Source organism: Pleurodeles waltl, chromosome 7, assembly GCF_031143425.1.
Source record: "Pleurodeles waltl isolate 20211129_DDA chromosome 7, aPleWal1.hap1.20221129, whole genome shotgun sequence".
In the NCBI taxonomy this organism is placed as follows: Eukaryota; Metazoa; Chordata; class Amphibia; order Caudata; family Salamandridae; genus Pleurodeles; species Pleurodeles waltl.
In genome coordinates, this window is record NC_090446.1 from 832,323,317 (window position 1) to 832,346,969 (window position 23,653).

A 23,653-nucleotide genomic window follows, 5' to 3' on the forward strand; every position below is an offset into this window, starting at 1 on the left:
GAGGTTCAAGCTTCTTATTTAATTACAGGTAATCCATATAATTTCCTGAAACTTCCTAGGGAGCGGGAGAGCCATATAAAGCAGAAAAGGGGAGCCTAACAGGAACACCTAGCTTGTACATAGTAGTCAGAGACTAGTATATACATGGTCACTAGTTATGAGCTTTTGACTGACATGTAATTTATCATGGGACATTGTGGCTCTTCAAGGACCATCACCAGCCATTCAGATCTGGACCTGTGGCTCCACCGTCTTTCTCTCTCTTCCATTCATCCTCTTTTCCATGGGGCGTTCCGATGCCGATCATGTGCATTTAAGTGGGAGACACATAACGTCTAGGAGTAATTGAAAATAAGCAACTTAGTCAGCATTTTGTCTCTGTGAGACAAACAGGTTAGTGCTTGACAGCATCTACTAGAGTGACAATTGGTTATGTCCTTTTCTGTATTCAATCTTTTTCCCTAAACATTATACCATAATCAGACATTGCTTGATTGACATATTCACTGATTACTACTTATGAAGAGAAGATGGGAGGATGCAAATGTGGGACATTTGGCCTTCTATTTCTCTGATCCTCCTCCATAGTCACCTTGCACACTGCTTTGCACATGATCTTCTCTGAAGACATCATTATTGTAATCCAATGAGAACCTCTTGAGAAAGCTGTGGCTCAAATTTTCCTTCTGCAATTGGTCATGAACTCCATCTGCTTGCACAAAGATTACCTTCTCCCTCATGCTGACTTCAGGCAATGTGTAATGTCTGAGTGCAATCTGTTCAATCCTGTGTGACAGTGCACCAGTATAAAACAATATAACGCCAAGATCTGGACAACTCTGGTGACCACTGCAGATTCCAAAATAATCCCAAGGCTCTCCTCTCGGATATGCCTATATGTACACTCCTTACCATTGTTGGTAAGAGCCCGTACTAAAGTGTGTAGTGTAGGACACCTATAATTCCAGCAAATTAGTTCAGTCTAAAGGAATTAGCCATAGTAAGCAGTTCTGAGTGGATGATCCACAAACTTCACAACCAAATGTCCCTTTTGAATTAATATCAGAACAGTTCATATAGATCTGCAGAGGTTATACTTCATAACTTAAAAGAAAAGTGTCACACGCGTAGGTCTTGATCTTAGGCAAATGCAACCAAGTTGAGAATGAAAGGGAGAATGGCAGTTTCTCAGGTGTAATGGGAGGTAGAACCACTGCATGGTTAATCAATTCAATTCATGTGTAGCTATATTTGTATCCGAACAAGAGCTACTATGTAATCAAGTGGGCTATGTGAGAGTGAGTTATAAATCATTCACTTCATTTGAATAGACCAGAAAATGTCTAGAGTCTAATGTTGGTCTGCAGGTTGCAATGTCTTCTTTTTGTAGCCATCATGCGGCTTCCATCTATTGCTTAAGATCAACAATGGCAGTATTGCACTTATTTGTACTTGTTAAACTGCATGTGAACATTATACATCTTAGTGAATTCATGATCAATGTAAAAACGAAATGCAGGAACACACATTGCACAAAACTCAACATCAATATAAAATCTGGAAAAACAGTTCTAGCAATTAACAGGTGTAATCCACAGGTCTAGGATAGGTAGGAGGGCTCCCATGATGAAGATAACTGTGATGAATGATCTTGCAGCATGTGTTCAGCAATAGACAGAAGTGAAGCTTGATCTGATGTGGTTCTCTAATACATAACCCTTATAGATATTAGTTGGAATGCAGAGAATAATGCTCATACATTAGGATTATGGATGCCGACACATACACTCAATCATCCCACACATTTTCAATAAAGGTAAACAGCAAAGATATTATGAAACCATGGGAAGGTGTTTCAGGTGTCCGTATTTGCAGGCATGTTTATGAGGTATAGCATATTTCAAAAACAAAAAACAGAAAGGAGAATGCCTTTGCCTACTGTGATTCTCACAAAAGCTCTCCTCAAGATGTGACATTTGGATGCTCCTGTATCTTTTGTTCCTGTCTGCAAACATGAAATCACACAACTACATTGAATCTACTTGACAGGGTGGGACAGAGAGACATTCTGCTGACATCATGGCAGCTGGAGTTCCTTCTTCATCTGTGTCATAGCAATGTAGCCATCACACACTCTCAGCATAAAGTAGGGACCGCAGAAGGAAGGACCCCTTGTAAATATCATTTTTCATCACCATTAAAAGTTATTTCCTACGCCCATCTGTTATTTTCTTATAATCTTTATTTTCCTACCATTATCAGGCTATATTATTAATAGACATGACAACACTTCTGATGCTTTCAATTTTTAAAAAAATATTGAATCTTTATTTCTCTTTCTTACCACATTCTGACTTCTTATATTTCTACAGGCAAGATACTACCACCTATCCTAATTTCCTATGTTCCGTTCCCTGACTATATCTAGCATCTCCCTGAAAGAAAACATATATATCCTGCCTGAGTCCATTTCCTTACTTTCAGCATGCTTCAAGTACTTTCTCACCATGGGCAATTAAGGTCCAGAGGCTGACTGGCAAACCAAAAAGCACAATTCAAATTATTATTCCTCTAACAATTTAAGTCTTGGGAAATTGATAATCAGCATTTTCACATCAGCACTATCAACTCACTAATAGTAGAATCTGTCTAACATGATTGCTGTCCCTGTTTTCAAGACCAACAAGAATAGGATTGCCCCCTGTCTGCCTCACATACCTTGCCAGTATCTACAACTATGCAACTCACAATTTCATCTCTTACTGGCCTAAAAAACAAAAGCTCACTTGCTAACAATGTTACTTCTGTGACAGGCAGCTTCAGTTCCCCAGACATTTAGACCTTCATTATGACCCTGGCGGTGAGTGATAAAGTGGCGGTAATATCGCCAACAGCCTTGTGGTAACTACTGCCAAATTATGACCATGGTGGTGAAAACTCCCATAGAGAGCCAATGTACCACACCAACTGCCAGGGCGGACACAATACTCACCACGGCAGTAGCTGTTAACAGCCAGGCAGAAGGCAAAGTACCGCCCACCATATTAAGACACTACAATCCACCACGTTTTTCAGGGCGGTACTAATGCATCAAAAGCCTGGCAGAAACACATCATAGAAGAGAAAAGGCTCACCATCGTAGCAACAGGGAAGAACAACGCTGCCATGGAACCCAAACTGCAAGTTTTTCCGATGACCTATGTTATGCTCCACCTGGAACACCAACACTGACGAAGGCGACGACGGTAAGTACAGCCGCCTAGCATACAAGGGAGGGTGGGAGGAAAATGAGAGGGACACACACAACACAAACCCCCATATACACAATCAGCAGCACACCAAAAACAATTTGCACCTGATAGAAGGCAGAATAATGCAAGGACAACAGGAATGCACCAAGGTGAATGTTTTGATATCAACAGTTAATAAATAATCCAATTGTCCATGAAACAGATATGTACAAATGTGAACAACGGGATACGAACCAGTCCAATGTTCAAAGGGCCCACATGGCCACAGGGCACAGTCCAAGGCCCAACTCGAATCCTGACTTAATCTGGATAGAACTCTGCAGGGGCATCAGTTTGCAAGTGGGCAGGCAACTCAGAGGGATGGGGTTGGGGGGTCAACTTAGCCGAAGGCAGGAACAAGCCCACTGGTTCTGGAGGGGGCTCCATGCCCATTTCTATGTCATGGGGAGTACAAGGCCACAGTCTCTGGAGTGGGTGACTTTCCCACTAGTTCTGGAGGGGGCTCCATGCCCAGTTCTTTGTCCAGGGAAGTGCAAGGCCACAGTCTCTGGAGTGGGTGACTTTCTCACTGGTTCTGGAGGGGGCTCAATGCCCATTACTCTGTCCTGGGGAGTGCAAGGCCACAGTCTCTCAGGTGGGTGACTTTCCCACTGATTCTGGAGGGCGCCCCTCGTACGGCAGGCCCTGGAGGGTGCCAATGGCAGGTTGTACGTGTTCCTTAGCCATCCAGGCAGGAGTCGAGGGCTTCTTCCCCTTCAAAGTAGGAGGTGCAGGCTCCTTCACTTTTATGGCTAGAGGTGTGAGACCATTCTCCTTCGTGGCTGGTAGAGTGGGATCCTTCACTGACTTGGGGGTGGGAGAAAGGAGGATGGATGGGAGTGGGGGTTGAGGGAGTGGTTTTAGGAGGTGTATGTCTGCTGGATTTGAGTGCAGGTGCATGGGCAGTATGCCGATGTGATGTGGATGGCTGTTGTGTGTGTGAGTGTTTGCGTTTGTGTCCTTGTAGGGGGGACAAACAGGGTGGGAGAGGACACAGGGGACGCAGACATGGATATTTGTCGAGGTGTCTGCCAGTGAGGTGCGTGTGTTGCTTGGTATGGTGATGCTGGTGGTGGATGTTGGTGCAGTACATGCAGGTGTGAGTGTGAACGTGAGTGGGAGGGAGGTGGAGGAGGAGGAGGAGGGGGAGACAGTGGAGGCAATGGATGTTGTTGTGTTTTCAGCTGCCTGATGTTTGTGTGAGTGCTTGTGGGATGAAGAGTGGTGCCTGTGTTTGCCTGTGCCACTCTTGGGTGTTGTCTTATATGCATGCTCGTTAGAATGTGTGCATTGGATGTGTTGGGGTTGAGGAGACTGGGACCCGGAAGTGGTAGTTGGAGGGTGGGGGGTTGAAACAGGGACAATGGCTGCCATCAGAGAGGAGGCCAGAGTCTGAATAGATCTCAGTTTGGCCACCAATCCACTGTGGATGTCCTCCAGGAATGCATTACATTGCTGCATCTGGGATGCCAGCCCCTGGATGGCATTCACAATGATTGCCCAACAGAGATGGATCTGAGGAGGTCAATAGCCTCCTCACTCAGAGCAGCAGAGCTCACTGGGGCAGGGCCTGAGGTGCCTGAGGCAAAGGAGATGCCCACCCTCCTGGGTGAGCAGGCATGGGCAACTCGCTGAGGGGCTACTGGGAGGACAGTGCTGGTACAGGGGTGGCGGCTATACCTGCAGCTGGGGTGGTCACAGAGGTGTCCGCCACCACCAGGGAGCTCCCATCGGAGGAGGTATCTGAGTCTGTGTTGTCACCTCCTATCTCTGCCGTGGTGCTCCCCTCTCCCTCCGTCCCACTGGTTCCCTCAGTGTTGGTGGGCTCCTAGGTCCTGTGGGATGCAGCTCCCTCTGTTGCTGGTGCCCCTGCTCCTCCGCCAGATGATGCTAATGCACACAAGGACAGGATGACAGAACAAAAAAGGGGGCGAAAGACAAAAAGGAAACACTGGGTCAATGACTGCACTAACACCACAGTTGGCATACACAGCACCGTCACACACAGGGATCAGGCATAAGCACTATGCATTGCACTGCCAGTGATATGGCTAGATGCTAAGGCAAGGTGAGGGCCACACACCGCCAACTACACCTCTCCTGGTACCCACAAAGCCCTGCCTGAAATGGAATGCTAACAAGCTAGGTTACCTGCATTTGCCATACACCCATTACCCTAGAGTTGACCCATGCTACAATGTCTGGCCTGGCCTTAGGGGCACCCACTAACTCAAATCCACCTCTAGGATCCCACTCCACCTGCCAATTTTTAGAATAATACCCACTGTACTCACCCCCTTCTGGCTGCTGTGATTCCCTCAAGCGCCCAGCCAGCTCTGTGTACGCCACCACCAGTATGCGGGCCATCATGGGGGTCAGGTTCCGACAGGCACCCCTTCCTTTTTGGGAGGATATCCCCAGCTGGGCCTCTGCTGTCTTCGTGCCCAGCGTCACAGGTCCTCCCACCATTTCTGACAGTGAGCGCTCCGCCTATCATAGACTCCCAGGGTCCGCACAACCTTGGTGATGGCACGCCATAATCCCTTCTTTTGATTGGCACTGACCTGAAGAGGCAATACAGACAGAACACCATTAAACAAACAGTGCAGACTGTAACACAAATGCCCCACCATTCCTGTTTCCTTTACCATTGGCAGACACATTGCCCGGCTCTCACCATGTACACCACCACAAAACATTCCCCCCACCCGCCTGATGACACGATGCTTGCACACACATCTCCATGCATCCTTCCCACATGCATCTTGCCCAATTTGTACTCACCTGTTGGTCTGGAGGCCCTTACAGCAGTCGGTACTCTTTCCCCGGTCACACTCGGTCACACGGGTCATGGTGGGTTACACACACAGGTCAGACCAGCACACGATGTGTAGGTGTTCTCCTGTTGAAGGTCAGGAAACAAGGGAGAATCAGATAGAAAATGGCGGTCACCTCCACGCCGGTGTACATTGTCACCGCCAGCGCAGATCCCCATTTGCCACTGTACTCTATAGAACCCCATATTATGATGCCTTTGTTCCAAGGAATAGTAGCATCCCAAATGTGATGGCCCAACTACAGAGGCACAAGCTGTGGCTAATAGATGAGCCTTGGTCCCCACCACTGTATGTTAGTGTGTGCCTTCAGGAACTCCCCCATAGGATGGAGTAAGGCTACATGCGGTCCCTCAATACTTGCAGGTGACTCTGGCTACCCAAACCTATCATGGCTGCTGACCCCTGTGAGGAATGCCAGTACAGGGGCTGAGGAACATTATAATGAGGCACATGGGTGAACCAGTCAGATCATTGAGAGGACCTTTGGGCTCCTGAAGGCCAGGTTCAGGTGCCTCCATCTGACATGTTGATCCCTGTGCTACTCACCCAAGAAGGTCTGCCAGATAGTATTGGAATGCTGCATGTGGCACAACCTGGCCCTCAGATGACATGTGCCTTTTCTGCAGGAGGAGGAGACTGGAGATGCCCCTGTGGCAACAGTAGACCCTGAGGACAGTGAGGAAGAAGAGGTTGAGGATGAGGATAAACAGAACATCAGTTATCTGCCAATACTTCCAATGACACACATGTGAGACAGAGCAACTGACCATTCCTATGAATATTGGTGTATTCTGTGTGGCTGTAGCATGATGGCATTAACCTCCTTTGCATCTGAACTTAATGTCACCTATGGCTTGTCATCTTACAGATGTTGGTGAGATCACAACTGTGTAATGATATGCTGACTACAGACAGCCACAGGTCATTATCTCTATGCTCTCTCAGTGTTTAGATTATTTGCACTAGGTGTGACTGTTTCCATAAATGCACATTTTCAAAACATAAAACACTAGTAGTCAAGTTGTATTCAAGGGTGTTTATTGTAGTGCTAAGAAATTGAGGGGAAAATGCAATGGAAAGGGGTGATGATGGAGGAAAGTTCAGGGAATTTTTCCAGTCTGTTTGTAGCACAGTCCAGTGTCCAAGTGGCCATAGGAAGGGGAGCAAAGGAAGGTCAAAGTGGACAAGCTGACTGTGTGGGACACAAGGGGACAATCAGAAGAGTCTCATTTCCTGGTGGTGGTCTTGGCAAGTGTCTCTGGCTTCTGTCTGGTTTGCAGGAACGTTTGCGGGGTGGATCACCTTCTGCAGGGGGAGGGATGCTAGTGGCCTGTGGGTCCTGTGGTGGGGCCTCCTGCCTGCTAGCTGCAATGAACGTGGAGGGCTGGTCAATGGACTGGCTAGTGGTATGTGCCTGCTGCTGTGCTGTTACCTCCCTCATGATGTTGGCCATGTCTGCCAGCACCCCTTCTATGGAGATCAGGGTGGTGTTAATGACCTGAAAGTCCTCCCTGATCCTTTGATACCGTCCCTCCTGCAGCCGCCCATCCTCCTGCACGTTGTCAAGGATCTGGCCCATCGTGTCCTGGGAATGTTGGTAGGCTCCCAGGATCTCGGAGAGTGGTTCCTGTAGAGTTGGTTCCCTAGTCCTGTCCTCCCCCTGGTGCACAGCACTCCTCCCAGTGTCCCTTATGGCCTGTGCCTCTGTCCCCTGAATGGTGTGCCCACTGCCACTGACCCCAGGTCCCTGATTGTCTTGGGTATGAGGTATGGACTGAGGTCCCTGTACAGGAAGGCACACTGCTGATTGGCGTGTGCTGGGACAGAGGTGTGTTTACACTGGGTGAGTGCTGTGGTGTTGGATACTGAAGGGTGAGGCTCTGTGGTGGACTGTGAGTGGACTGGGGTGACCGGCTGTCCAGTGGTCCCTGATGGGTCAGGATGTTGGTCCAGATCCCGAAGTCCAGACTTACTGTCATCACTGGGGGCATCTTCTGTTGGGGGACTGGAAAGTCGTGCACCTCCTCTCTGCTGACATTGGCTGGAACACCTGTGGGGATGTAAGTGATGTATTATGTTTCAAGTCTGTGACATATTGTACATCCCTATCTTCCCCATCTATTGTTGGTGTTGTCCTGTCACCCTTTGCTTGTGTAATGTGATGTATTGTGTGATTGTTAGTTTCCCTATGCTGTGCATGCCTTTGTGATGGGAGTCCATGCAGGGCTGGTAGGGCTGTCCATGCATTGGTATAGCATGCAGGGCTTGGCATTGGGGTTAGTCATATGTGTAGGTGCAGTATGTGGGATGTGGTGGAGTGATGGGAATGAGGGTGTGAGATGGCATGCAGGTATTGGTTGATTAGTAGTAAATATTGACTTACCAGTGTCCAGGCCTCCGGCTACTCCAGCGAGTCCCTCAGGATGCAGTATTAGCTAGACTTGCACCCGCCATGCTGTGAGCTGTGGGGGAGGAGGTGGGGGTTCACCGCCAGTCCTCTGTATGACAAGCTGGTGCCTTGCTGCTATAGAACGTACCTTCCCCTGTATGTCATTGCACCTCTTCCTGATGTCATCCCTTGATCTTGGATGTGGTCCCATGGCGTTCACCCTGTCCATGATTCTCGGCCATGGATTTATCTTCCTTACAATAGATATCTCCTGGACCTGTGCTCCAAAGAGCTGTGGCTCTACCCTGACAATTTTCTCCACCCTGACCCTTAACTCCCCATCAGTGAAATGGGGGTGCCTTTGTGGGGACATGGGTGTTGTGTGGTGTGTGTTGGTGAGAATGTGTTGAGTAATTTGGTGGGGTGTGAGTGATATGGAGTGTGTGAGGGATGTATGGGTGTAAGTGATGTGTGTGTCTAGTTGTCACAGTGGTCTTGGTGTTAGTCTGATGGCAATAATTTGTATTTGTAGAGGGTTGTGGGTAATGTGGGTCTGTGTTTTAAAGTGCTGTGGGTGTGTGGGTGTGGTGTGTGTATGAGTGGCAGGTGTGCGTTTTTAGTATTGACCAATGTGGTGTTGTTTTGTATGTGGGTATCCATTCTGAGTGTGGCGGTATGTACAGCCAATGGTTTACCGCCGTTGAATGTCCGCAGTGGTGATTTGTGGGTCATAATATGATGGGCATTGTTTTGTTGGCATAACGGTTGGGACTGCCACTTTTCCACTGACCTTTGGGCTGGCGGTATTGTGTATCTGGCTGTATTCTGTCAGACTGGTGTGTGTGTGTGTGTGTCATAATAAGGTGAACGGATATTCGCCACCGCAGCGGTATGTTGACGGACATCCCCACAGCGGTAAGCGGGATTTACCGCCCATGTCATGAGGGCCTTAGTATGTTTAAAGTACCAAAATATGGGGGTCATTCATGACTGCCGGGGACGGAGGAAGCACCGCCAACAGGCTGGCGGTGCTTCAGGGGCAATTCTGACCGCGGCGGTAAAGCCGCGGTCAGAAAAGGGAAACCAGCGGTTTCCCACCGGTTTTCCCCTGCCCCAGGGAATCCTCCATGGCGGCGCTGCAAGCAGCGCCGCCATGGGGATTCCGACCCCCTTCCCGCCAGCCTGTTTCTGGCGGTTTACACCGCCAGGAAGAGGCTGGCGGGAACGGGTGTTGTGGGGCCCCTGGGGGCCCCTGCAGTGCCCATGCCGTTGGCCGTTGGCCGTTGGCATGGGCACTGCAGGGACCCCCTAACAGGGCCCCATTAAGATTTTCAGTGTCTGCAGAGCAGACACTGAAAATCGCGACGGGTGCCACTGCACCCGTCGCACACCAGCAACTCCGCCGGCTCCATTCGGAGCCGGCTTCATCGTTGCTGGGACTTTCCCGCTGAGCGGGCGGGCGGCCTTTTGGCGGTCGCCCGGCCGCCCAGCGGGAAAGTCAGAATGACCGCCGCGGTAATTTGACCACGGTACGGTCTTCTGGCGGGGGAACTTTGGCAGGCGGCCTCCACCGCCCGCCGAAGTTGGAATGACCCCCTATGTCTTTATATTACAAAATGTAGAATTCTAGATGGGCAAATCCCACACAATTTTAACAAGATCACTAAAAATAAAAGAAATAAGCACGGAACAGGGATTCAGCATTTTTGTGCTCTGTGTCTTCTACTTGTGCAATCTAAAATCTTTTCCACCTTCATAGAATCTTTGCCAGATTCCAACCTCAAGCAAATTATTCACTAATTTTAAACATCCTCTAGATATGAACCTAGTTTTATATAGTAACTCATCTTAAGAAGCTGCAGGTATTTAGCAACATTATAATTGTGAGGGGAGGTGGCCAGGCAATATGGATGATTAGATGCTCTACTCGGTGCTCCTGCCGACGTCTAATAAATTCTGTCTTACCTTGAGTCATCCTGTGAGAAACAACACCCAAATGACACAGTGCTACATCATGGGCCATCTGCACCCTGCTGGGGGCTCATTTAAGGGACTCAGCCACCCGGTGCAGTAGGTGTTGCCATGGCCCTGTGAGAAAGGGTTACTGCCACTTTGATTCCTGTGGTGGTGCGGCTTACGAAGGTGGCTGAGGGGCATTCCTGGAACAACCCCCTGCCTTGAAAATCATAAATCCCACTGGGCAAAAACCTGTGTGGCCCAAAGGGTGAGGAGCTGAGACTGCAGACTTGTGCTTTACTTTGGGGCATTGCCACTCCAGGCTGGGCTAGATTGATGGTGAGGTGGCCTCCCAGTGAGAAGCCCAGCGGAGGAAGTGAGCGGGAGGCCTTGTCCTGTGCTGTAGCTAGGCAGCTGACCACTGCACTACCCGAGACAAGGATGAGCTCCACTAGAGGTGATGTGTTATCTGGGGCCTGCCCCAGTTGTGACAGCGTGCTGACGAAGGATACTTTGTGAGACTGTGGCAATGCCACTATTTTGGCAGTTGTGAAGGGAGGAGGCCACTGTGGATGTACAACAGTGAAACATTCTGTAGCACTCCTGAGGCCCTGAAGATTGTTTGCCTACGGCTGTGAAGTATCTCCCCGGATGCGTGCCCTCAATTGAGGTGAAGTGCAGGGGGCTAATGATGGCTGTGCTCACCTGCTGCCATGGTCCCTTGTGGTTTTGCCATGAGACTGACCCTGGAAGTGGGAGTGTAAGTAGTGGCCTAATAACTGGCGCCAAGGGACTTGCGAGCAGTGGAAGGCCCAGTTCAGAGGGGGCTTGGATAACTTGTGTTCTCTCCCTCTGGATGGCAGATCCTGTTTGAGACTGTGAGGCCCTGACTAACCCAGGGGCCCTCCCGAAACAACAGCAGCAGGTTTCCATCCAGGACTTGATGCTGAGGCATATATACTCTGGCTGTTCCAGCTGGGATAGACTATGTTGTTTCAACCATGATGAAAGATGAAGGTATCAGGTTGGCCCAGCTAAACAAAATTGTCAACTATTCACAGCTAGCCCTCCCTGTAGGAACAGACCCCTGAGAAACAAGGTGGGATGAGTCTTTCCTTAGCAGACCTAATGGTAGAAAATCAAAACACCGCAATAACCTGCCCCATTACTTTGACTCAGTTGCTATAGACATTAATCTACTTCATGCTGGTTTGCGAAAGGTAACAGAGCGAGTGACCACTATGAAACAGAACATAAGCATCATACAGCAGGATGTCAGCACACTCTGTGACATTGTAATCCAACTACAACAACCAGCGACTCACCTGGACCATAAAATGGATGACTCAAAAGGGAGATCCAGTAGGATCAGTTTGTGGGCTTCCTGGAGAGAGTGAAGGGGAAACCCATTGAGCTTTTCATGAAAGACTGTATACTACAGTACTGATGTTCAAGAGACTCTCCAACTTTTTTACAATTGAACGTGCATATAGGGCCCTCGCCCCACTGCCTGGGGTGTTGCTCAGGGCAATTATTGCTTACTTTTTCAAGATCCAGAGGGCTGATACATTATCCTCCATGGCACCCTTGATGCCCACGAGATTTGTCTCAATAATGTCTACACCCGCAACACAGATTGGCCAGACTTCTTCCCAGGGGTTATGGTGGCAGCATCACCATATGTGGGTGCTACTTTGATACTAGAAGGGAACTGTAACTCTTCTGGCCCTCATTACAACTCTGGCAGTAAATCCCGCTGACCGCCGTGCCAACGGCTGGCAACATACTGTGTCCGCGGCGGAAATCCGCAATGGGTATTATGACCCACACTGAGAATTCCACCACTATACACACACCCACACAAGTCCGCCACACCAAAGGTCATTGATAAACTGGCGATAGCAAAACCCACACAGTCACGCCAACAGGAATAAGCCCACAGTATCACGACCCGTGAATCAACGCAGCGGTCTTTCAACAGTGGTAATCCATTGGTGGTACACACCGCAGCGCTCAAAATACACACACACTTACAAAACACAACCACATTGGACAATTCGAAATACACACACCACACCCACACACTCACACCACTATAAAAAACCCACCCACATTACCCACAACCCGTTTGGAAGAAGCAGAGAGAGAGAAAGGCAAAGACCACACCAGCATTCAGAGACACACAACACCATCACTCATACACCATTCACGCACATCACACCACACACCCCAACACATCACCCCACACATCACATTAACCTTCAGCTAACAAATCAATCACACCACATCATGGCACCTCAAAGACACCCCAGGTTTTCTGAGGCGGAGCTCAGGGTCATGGTGGAGGAAATCATCCAGGTAGAGCCACAGCTATTCGGATCACAGGTTCAGCAGACCTTGATTGCACGGAAGATGGAGCTCTGGGGGAGAATCGTCAACAGGGTCAACGCAGTGGGACAGCATCCAAGAACAAGGGATGACATCAGGAAGAGGTGGAACGGCCTACGGGGAAAGGTGCATTCCGTGGTATTCAGACACCAGGTAGCCGTACAGAGGACTGGCGGTGGACCCCCGCCTCCTCCCCCACAACTAACAACATGGGAGGAGCAAGTCTTGGCAATAATGCATCCTGAGGGCCTCGCAGGAGTAGCAGGAGGACTGGACTCTGATAAGTCATATCTTTACTATTATATCCCCCCATCCTACCTGCATGCCATCACATACTCCCACCCTCACCCTCACTCCCATGACTCCACCATCTCCCACACACCCCACCATCATGCCCCACCACTTCCACAACCAAGCCCTGCATGCAACAACAATGCATGGAAACCCATCACAGACATGCATGGACACCCATCACCGAAGCATGTCCAATAGAGAGACTCACCCAGGGCACACAATCACCACTCACACAAGGGCCAAGGTGATAGTACAAGCACAGTAATAGAGGGAAACACACCCATTGCACAAGATGGCACACAGAGATAAAATAACAATGCATTTATACCCCAACAGGAACCCAACCCAACGTCACCGCACAGGAGGTGCCATCCATATCCAGTCCCCCCACAGAAGAGGCTCACAGTGATGACAGAATCTCTGCACGCCTGGATCAAGATGACCAGCCTGGCCCATCAGGGACCTCTGGACAGTCGGTCCCCTGCCACAGTCCCAAGCCACCAAGGAACCTCCCCCCTCAGGAAACACCACCACAGCACCCACCCAGCGGGCCCATGCCACTGTCCCCAGGACACGTCAATCAGCAGTTTATTCACCACTACAGGGACCCCAGGCAACCCCACAAACCCAGGACAATCAGGGACCTGGGGTCAGTGGCAGTGGGCACACGGTTCAGGGGACGGAGGCACAGGACAACAGGGAAGCTGAGAGGACTGCTGTGAGACAGGGGGAGGACAGGCGCAGGGAACCGACCCGCCACAAGGCACTATCAAACATCATGGGAGCATACCACCATTCCCAGTGTGGATATGTGTAGCACAATTGTTAGAGCAGCAGACCCTGAAGCTGATATCTGGCCCAAGACCAGTGTTCAATTCCTGCCTCAGTGGGTCTTGGGCTCAATTCCTTTGGACCAGCTAATTCTCGCCTCGGTGCCTAATCTAATTAATAGGTCCCACTCTGTAACTCTGGGCAGTAGCTTGCTTAATCTTCACAGGAGTGGGAGCCTCACAGGGAAAAGCCAGGAGGGGTTCCACAGCAGTATGTGTACAGCACCTTCAGACCCTAATGGGTGAGTAGTGTGCTACACAAGTGCGAAGTTTATGTTAACATTTTCCCAGGAGACCATGGGCACGGTACTGGTCAAGTTTAAGGAGACCCAGCGGCTGCAATAGGGACAATACATGGGGATCAGGGAGGACCGCACCAACATATACACCATCCAGGTCACCATAGCAGGAGTGCTGGCTGACATATGCAAGGCCATGAGGGAGGCAGTGACACTACAAAGGGCCCCTGACACTAGCCAAATTGAGGAACAGTCTTCCACCTCCGCCAGTGCTAGCAGACAGGAGGACCCGCCACAGGAACAGCAGCCCACCAGCACCCCACCCCTTGCAGAAGGAGAACCACCCTGCAAATGGTCCCTGCGATGCACGCAGAAGACAGAGAACATTGCTAAGACCCCTGTCAGGAAATAGGACCCTCCTGATTGTCACCTTTCTGCCCCACTATGTCATCCTGTCCACCTTGAACTCCCATTACTCCCCTTCCTATGCCCCATTGGACAATGCACCTGTGATACCAGGAGACTGGACTCTACTATGGACCTTCCTCCACCATCACCCCAGCCCCTTCCACATACCCCTATACACATTAGCCCCTAAATAAAAAGCCTTGAATCACAAACCAATCTGGAGACAGTCTGATCTTTCACAAATGTATTATTACAACATCAACAACAAATATCAATGTAAATGTTAATTTGCTCATACCAATGTATGACAGTTGTTGGGCAGCAATACATATAGCAGAAGGCAAATCTGAAAGATTGAAAGCCAAAGTGAACTCTCAGTGTCCAGTGAAAGAGGTTAAGAGGCAGACTTATACAATGTCCTACAGTATTCAGAAATGTGAGGAGCAGTTTCAGTCTCTTAGCTGTGTGTCACTGGAAGTACTGCATGATGATGTTTGTTCGGCTCTCTATATCTTCTTCCTCTGCCTTCTCTTCCTCACTGTCCACAGGCTCCACCGCTGCCACAAGACCATCATCAGGCCCATCCACCTGCAGAAAAGGCACCTTGTGTCGCAATGGCAGGCTGTGCAGCATGCAGCATGCCACGATTATCTGGCACACCTTCTTCGGTGAGTAGTAGAGGGAGCCACCGGAATCTGGCATTCAGGAGGCCGAACGTCCTCTCAATAATACACCTAGTTCGCCCATGTGCCTCACTGTAGCATTCCTCTGCCCTTGTCCTGGCATTCCTCATTGGGGTCAGTAGCCATGAGAGGTTGGGGTAACCAGAGTCACCTGCAAATGTTGGGGAATAACTGTTAAACACACTCTAAACCTTAGGGACTACCCCATACCCTGACACCTACTCATACTGTGTAGGGAGCTTGGCCTCACCTATTAGCCACACCCGGTGCCTCTGGAGTTGGCCCATCATGTGAGGGATACTGCTATTCCTCAAAATGTAGGTATCATGCACAGAGCCACGGTACTTGGCATTCACATGGGAGATGTACTGGTCCGCCAAACACACCATCTGCACATTCATTGAATGGTAGCTTTTTCTATTTCTGTACACACGTTCATTTCTGCGGGGGGGACAAATGCCACATGTGTGCCATCAATAGCACCAATGATGCTGGGGATATGTCCCAGGGCATAAAAGTCAGCTTTCACTGTGGGCAAATCCTCCCCCTGGGGAAACACGATGTAGCTGCGCATGTGTTTCAGCAGGGCAGACAACACTCTGCTCAACACATTAGAAAACATTGGGGGAGACATACCTGATGCCTGATGCCATGGCCACTGTTGTTTGAAAGGAGCCGCTTGGAAATGGAGAACTGACAGGACCTGCACTAGAGGGGGGATTCCTGTGGGATGGCAGATAGCTGACATCAGGTCTGGCTCCAGTTGGGCACACAGGTCTTGGCTTGTGGCACGATCAAATCTGTAGGTGATTATGATGTGTCTGTCTTCCATTGTCGACAGGTCCACCAGGGGTCAGTACACCGGAGGATGACGCCATCTCATCATCTGCCCCAGCGGATGTGGCCTATGGAGGAGAATGGTGAGCAGAGGGTCATGTCCCACATAGGTTGCACAAGTGTGTTTGCAGATAATGTGAGTAAATCTGTGAGTGGCGCAGTTTGTCCATATATCTGCCAAATTGTGCTGTGACACAGTTAGGTGCCATGCCATTTGCCCCCCTGAAATCACGGCTGCCTGACTTGTGTGGAGGGACAAGGGGAAATGAGGTAATTGCGCTCGCGTTGTGCAGCGTCGTAGTAGGCGGTCGAAGACCACCACGCAATTCAGCATTGGTTATCATTGGGCCCTATGGGTTCCAGGAGCCAATGACGATGTACATGGTGGTGACGGTACGCACTGCTGCGGACGTGACTATCATTTTCTATCTGTTCACTCACTTGATACTTGTCCTTCAACAGGAGAGGACCTATACTGCAAGTGCTGCTGTGACCTGAGTCTGGAAGTGACAATCGCTTGTGTGTCTGGGGTAAGGGCCCCTGCCTTCACCGCGGAGGAGTTGGACAAACTGGTGGAAGAGGTCCTCCCCTAGTACACGCTACTCTACGGTCCTCCAGACAAACAGGTGAGTACACTGTGAGCATGATGCGTGGGCAATGCCTGCTTGGAGTGTTGTGGATAGAAGATACGTGTGGGGGTGGGGCTGAGGGCTGCATGTGAGGATGGTGAGTGTATGTGCGTCAGGGCATGGGTGGGAACTGGTGGGCAGTGAGTCTGACGGTCCAGACGGGTGGGTAATTTCCTTTCCTCCTGTACCTTTCCTCTAGGTCAGCGCCCACCAGAAGAAGGGTATTTGGAGTGCCATAGCCAAGGAAGTGCGGACCCTGGGGGTTTATTATAGACGGAGCACCCACTGCTGCAAGAGATGGGAGGGCCTGTGCCGCTGGACCAAGAAAACGGTGGAGGCCCAGCTGGGACTGGCCTTCCAAAGTGGAAGGGTTCCCCGTCACACCATGACCCCCCTGATGTTCTGGATCCTGACAGTGGCATATCCGGAGTTCGATGGGTGCTTGAGGCCATCACAGCAGCCACAAGGGGGTGAGTACAGTGTCATTAAGCTGACTCTGCACTCTTTACGAAGTGTCTGGGTCAGGGGTGTGGGCTGTGGGTTCCCATAGTGCAGGGCAAACTTGGCAGGGTAGGTCCCTTGTTGGGCAGGCTCTGAGGCACTCCAACCCCAATATTTTTTGTGTGACTCTACAACTTTGCAGGCTCCTGTGGGTTCCAGGTGTGCAGCAAATGGTGTTAGGCATTGTACCCCATGGCCTGGTGCATTTTCTACTAACTGCTAGTACATGTCCTATTGCATAGGGCTGCACCCTGTGTGTTGTGTCCGCCAACGGTAGTGGTGTTGCTGGCATTGAGCATGTGTGTTATCTGTCTTTTCCCCCTTCTCTTTTTGTCACCCTGTCCTTGTGTGCATTAGCTTTATCTGGCGGAGGAGCAGAGGCACCGGTGATGGAGGGAGCTGCATCCCACATGGCCCTGGAGGGTGAATCCACGGAGGGCACCAGTGGGATGGAGGGCGAGGGGAGCTCCATGACGGGGACTCCTCCTCTGATGGATGCTCCCTGGCAGTGGCGGACACCTCTGTGCCCACCCCAACAGCAGGCACAGCCCCCACCCCTTTACCAACACCTCCCTCGCAGCAGCCCCTTAGCGTGTTTCCTGTGCTCGCTCACCCAGAAGGGTGGGCATCTCCGTTGCCCAAGCACCTCAGATCCTGCCCCATTCAGCCCTGCTGCCCTCAGTGAGGAGGCTTTTGACCTCCTGAGATCCCTCACTGTTGGGCAGTCAACCATTCTGAATGCCTTCCAGGGTGTCGAGAGGCATTTGCAGCAACTGCATCCCTGGAGGGCGTTCATTCTGGCGTGGCGGCCCAATAGAGAGTATTTCAGGCTATGGCCTCAGCACTGATGGCAGCCATTGTTCCTGTGTCCAGCCTCCCCCTCCAACTTCCACTACCCCAACCCAATCCCCTCTACCTCAGCCTATCCCAAGCACACCATCAGACCAGCATGCACACACATCAACACACAAAAGTGGCTCAGAAAAAAAGAAGCACCACACATCCCACAGGCACTCACACAAGCACCATACTTATGCACACATACAAACATCCACTTCCTCCACTGTATCCCCCTCCTCCACATCCTCCATCTCTCTCCCAGTCTCGTCTTCACTTACACATGCATGCACTACATCATCAGCCACTGCCTCCATCACCAGCACGCCCATCACTACACACCGCTTACGTGTAATCACCACCCCACTACCATTCACACGTCCCCTGTGTCCTCTCCCAGTGTGTCCGTAAGCCCTCCTCCCAAATTACACAAACGCAGGCACACACCCACTCAACAGCCATCCACCTCACAACAGCCTTCAACCCATGCACCTTCACCCAAACTCAGCAGACGTACACCTCCTACAACACTACCTCTTCTTACACTCCCACATTCCCTCAATCTTCCCATCCCAGTGTGTCAAAAAAACTTTTCCTAGCTAACATTAGCCTCTTCCCTACACCTCCCCCCGTCCTTTCCCTAGGGCCAGGATGTCTAGATCCCAGCCCAGCTCCACAGCCACCAAATCCGCATCCACTGTGGTCCCCGCTATTCCAGTACGGTCTAAGGGGGCACCCGTCAGAGCTGCCAGTGTGCCACCGACAGAAAAGAAGGACCACCCTATTCCACCACCTGCAAAGGTCAAAAAGGTGCCGGCATCCAGCAGGGGACAGTCACACCACCAACCCAGCAAGGCCTCGCCCAAACACCAAGTGGACACTGCCAAGGTCCCTGCAGCGACTGTCAAGATGGGGAAGGGCCACAAGCAAAAGGGCACGTCACCTCTGGGCATGATGTCTCCTGGTGAGGGGCTGGTGACCACCATATCATCAGAGATACCATCCACATGCACTACAGTCACCACTGCCACTCAGACCACCACCTGCACTGCCACCTGTACTGCCGCTGCCACAACATAAGTCTGCAGCATCCTCCCCGAGGATCAGCCATCCGAGGCTGCTGGAGACGGTATGGTGTCTCCATCTACCATAACAGTCACTTGCACCACGGCCAGCACTGGCAGCATCTCCGCCGCAGACACCGCCACCTGCACCACCACCTGCACAGCTGATGCCACTCTGTCGGATGTCAGCCCCATCCCTAGTTTGCAGCCGTCAGAGTCTACAGATGACGTCCAGGACCCTGGACACGCCACTTGAGACACCACATCCAGCACTGACATGAACCAGCAATTGGCAGCCTAAGTCGCTGCAGGATGGCGTGTGGCTCTGCCTCCATGTAGTATCATGCTACCTGTTCCAGGTACATCGCGTGGCTAAGACACCCAGGTAAGACAAAGTCAACTGCCACACCCCAGGTGCAGCATCACTCAGCACCAAGCCCCCTCCAGAACCAGTGGAGAAAGGCATCCACTCACCCAGTCCCTGGCAGGATGAAGCACTCTGGGCACCAAGCCCCCTCCAGAACCAGTGAAGAAAGGCATCCACTCACCCAGTCCTTGGCAGGATGAAGCACTCTGGGCACAAAGCCCCCTCCAGAACCAGTGGAGAAAGGCATCCATTTGAGAGACTGTGGCTTTGCACTCCCCAGAACAAAGCAGTGGGCAGTGCACCCACTTGAGAGACTGTGGCTTTGCACTCCCCAGGACCAGGCAGTGGGCATGGAGCCCCCTCGAGGAGCAGTGGCGTCATACCATCATCCGGCAGAGGTGCTCCCCCTCCCCTTTCCCCTGAGGTGTCTGTTTTTTTTTCAACCTGATGCCCCTGCAGTGTTCTCTCCGTTTTGAGGCAGGTGTCATATGTGGGCTTCACCCATGCTTTTTGGGATCACTGGTCCATGGACATTTTATGGGACAGTGTACGGACTTGTGTACTTGCTGTAAATTTTTGTGTATACTGCTTATTTGCCATTTTCTTGATCTATCTGATTGTTCCAGTATTACACCAGTTGAACTCATTTCTTTTTGTCCTTGCGTTCTTCCAGGGGGTGCCAGGGTGTATCTGTGATGTTGTTGGATATGTGTGTGTGTATGTTGTTGTGGGTGGGGGGTTGGTTGTGTTGCGTGTCTGTGTCACTCTCCTTTCCCTCCTCCCCGTCCCTGTGTGCTAGGTGCAGCACTCACCGTCGTCGATGCCGCCGCCACCTTCTTTCCACTGCGTGGTGTATTAATAGATACAGCAACATGAGTAGGATCTGCAATTCCGGTTCCATGGCGTCCTAGTTCTTCCTTGGGTGTCGAGAGGTGAGTGGTTTCCCTTCTATGTACTGTTTCCGCCGTGCTTTTGATGGCATTAGTACAGCCCCGGAAAAGCTTGTGGATTGGTGCCTTGTAATAGTGTGGGCGGTACATTGTCTTCCGCCTGTCTGTTGCCGGTTACCGCTGCGGTATTTGTTGCACCGCCGTGGCGGTCAGAGTGTTAAAGTGGCTGTCTGTGTTGCCAGTTTCCGCCATGGTCATGATCCCATTTTTTTTACCACTGGCCTGTTGGTGGTATTACCGCCACTTTAACACCGACCGCCAGGGTTGTAATGAGGGCCTATGTCTTGAATGGGATGTTGAACCGGGATCCACCCAAGCCTAATACTAAGCCTCATGTTACCCACATGCTATAAGATATAGTAGATGGCTTGTGCCTGCGTGATATATGGCACAAGAGACAGCCCAACCAATAATTGTATACTTGTTATACTTCACTGACAGGCATGTTCAGCTGACTAGACTACTGCTTTACTTCTCCCGAATTAGCTCTGAGCATTGCTGATGTGGTCTATCTGACTCGCTACCTCTCTGACCATTCACCTGTTTTGTTGAGTGTTGGGGTGGGCCTGATTGCCTGATGATACCCCTGTGGCAACTCAGGATGGAGGCCCTAGCTGACCCACTGCAAAGATGGTCCAGGACACACTGACAAATTGGGGTTCAGTGTGCTACAGGGCACTAGATTGGGAGGCCATGAAGATGGTCTTCCAGAGGGTTTGTATTACAATGTCCTATGGGGCCTGGTGCGTGAAATTGAAACCCAGGAGAAGAAACTGCTAAAGCTGTATGGGGGCACTCCTCATTGAACCAAGCAAATTGACCGCCTGGCACAATACGTGTACTGAGCTGTTGGACGATTGGCATAGACTCAAAAAGCACAATTTCACAGCATCTACATAGGGAGGGCAACAGGACTGGAGTGCTACTGACCCGTCTGCTCCAGCAGGAGTCTCCTGAGACCACTATATTATCAATGAGAACAGACATGGGAGACCTGGCCTAGACACAATGAGTGATCATTGAGGTATTTTATAATCAGTGCAGTGGAAACCAGGTGACTATTCCCACTCTTGGAGGCTCTGGAGAGGTTCTAGCGGACACATGCCCACTGAGCCTTAACCTGGAATCCAAGGAGTCCTAGACAGACTGCAGGCAGAGTCATGACACCTAGTGGGCCCCCATGAAAGTTATTTGGAGAGCTAGTTGAAGGAAAGTCAGTTATCTTGATATTAGAAAAACTCTCATTAGCACTCAAGGCAGTTGGTCAGCAAGAGATTTAAAGCCATGTTTTCAATCCTGAGCCTGGCTCTTGCTTGGCTTACATCATGTCACGCTAAAAGATTGCAATGCAATATTAACTAGGCATTTCCTCTCCATTAGGATGTGCCCTACCTCCCTCAATCCAGTCACAATCTCCCTTTGCTAATTACTACATGTCTCATAGCAATTATGAGGTCAATGGCACAAAACAATGTTATCCTTAATTGACAAAAGATTGAAATCATCTATAGAGGCATATATATCAACGAGTCAAATTGACTTCTATACCAAAATCTCTAGATGTCCATTCGTACCCAGGATCAAGCTCTGTGACTCATCTGAAGTCAATCTGTCTTCCAAAAGATAAGTAAATTAACTGGGTACACCGTGTAACTGTAATGAAGATACAGTACTATGTAGAGGTTACAGAGTTTATTCCATTAAATATCCTGGTACTGTAAAAAATAGTAACATTACCGTAAACAGCCACCACCGAGCTGAACTCCTCTTCAAATCCTCAACCTCTTGAGTTCCATTGCTACAGAGCAGTATTCTAAATACACTGGCTACACAGAACCAACCCCAAATATACACATAACACATCCCTCTTTCTTCATAAACAAAATAAAAGAAGGCTTAGAATCTTACAAGCATACATGTAAATCTAAAAAAGTACAATAATACAAGCCACAACAAAAATAATTAAAAAACATTAGGGACCCATTTACAACAATATTCTGTAAATTTCATTGGCTTCTAACACTCCTTCTAAACATACTCTTCTTCTCTCCCAAACAATTTTCTTCACATAGAGCTATATTTCTTACCTGTTTTAACAGAGTATCTTGAAGAATATCTTCCTGACTAGTATTCACCTCACATTGTTGTCTACACCTTTGTCCCTGTTTCACATTGCATTCCTTCCTTTTCATGTTGAGGCACATTAGAAGAATCACTAGTATCATTTAACATTCAGTCATTCATCATATTGGAAGCCTAATGGCAAGATGCAACATCGGGCACACTTTCCTTCTTAAACAAGGAATCTCAACTCAAATGCCATACTTTTCCATCAGACAAATAACAGAATTCCACAGCACCTCTTTTACTTACAAAGGTTTGAAAGGTTTGATTGGCACATCTTGAGCAATCCTGCCATGTTTACCTTGACAAGATTACCCAATTTTATGCAAACTATCTTGCTGTTAATTTTGCAATCATAATACATCTTGTAAATGGTCAAATCTTTCCAATTTTCTGTTTAATTATCTCAGGAGACCAGTTCACTTTCCTAGATGTAAATATCCAACTTAAATAATCCTTGGATAATGGTGTCATCCCTATCATTAACTCAAACAGTCTGCAACCAGTTGTAGCACATTGAAAAATTCTATATGCTCACAACGTGTGGAACACCTTCTTCTCCCAGTCGTGTTTATTATTGATGACTAACTGTCGATCCTTTAACTACTCCATTGAAGAGTTTTACAGCATCACTACTCATGGGATGTTATACAGGAGTTGTATTAAGGCATAATACTATTTCCCTTTCGAAAAGCTTTAAAGACATCCAACAATTGTGGAAAGTTACCACTTACAGTAGTATTACTTTTTGGCAAACCCTCCTCCAAAAAGAAGGTATCTAACTAGAATCAGATTTCACAACTTTCTGTAACACTGTCCATTTAGAAAAATAATCCATGATAATCATTGAATACTTGTGGTTACAACAAGCATAGGATGACCAATTATGTCTATTCTTATCCTCTCCCCGGGCATTTCTAGACTGTTCATAGATCGCACAGTGGGCTTAGAGCAAACTGTAACTTATCTGAATTATCCCAACAAACACAGTCTCTGACCTCTCAATGGTTAATTCAAACATGATCAATAA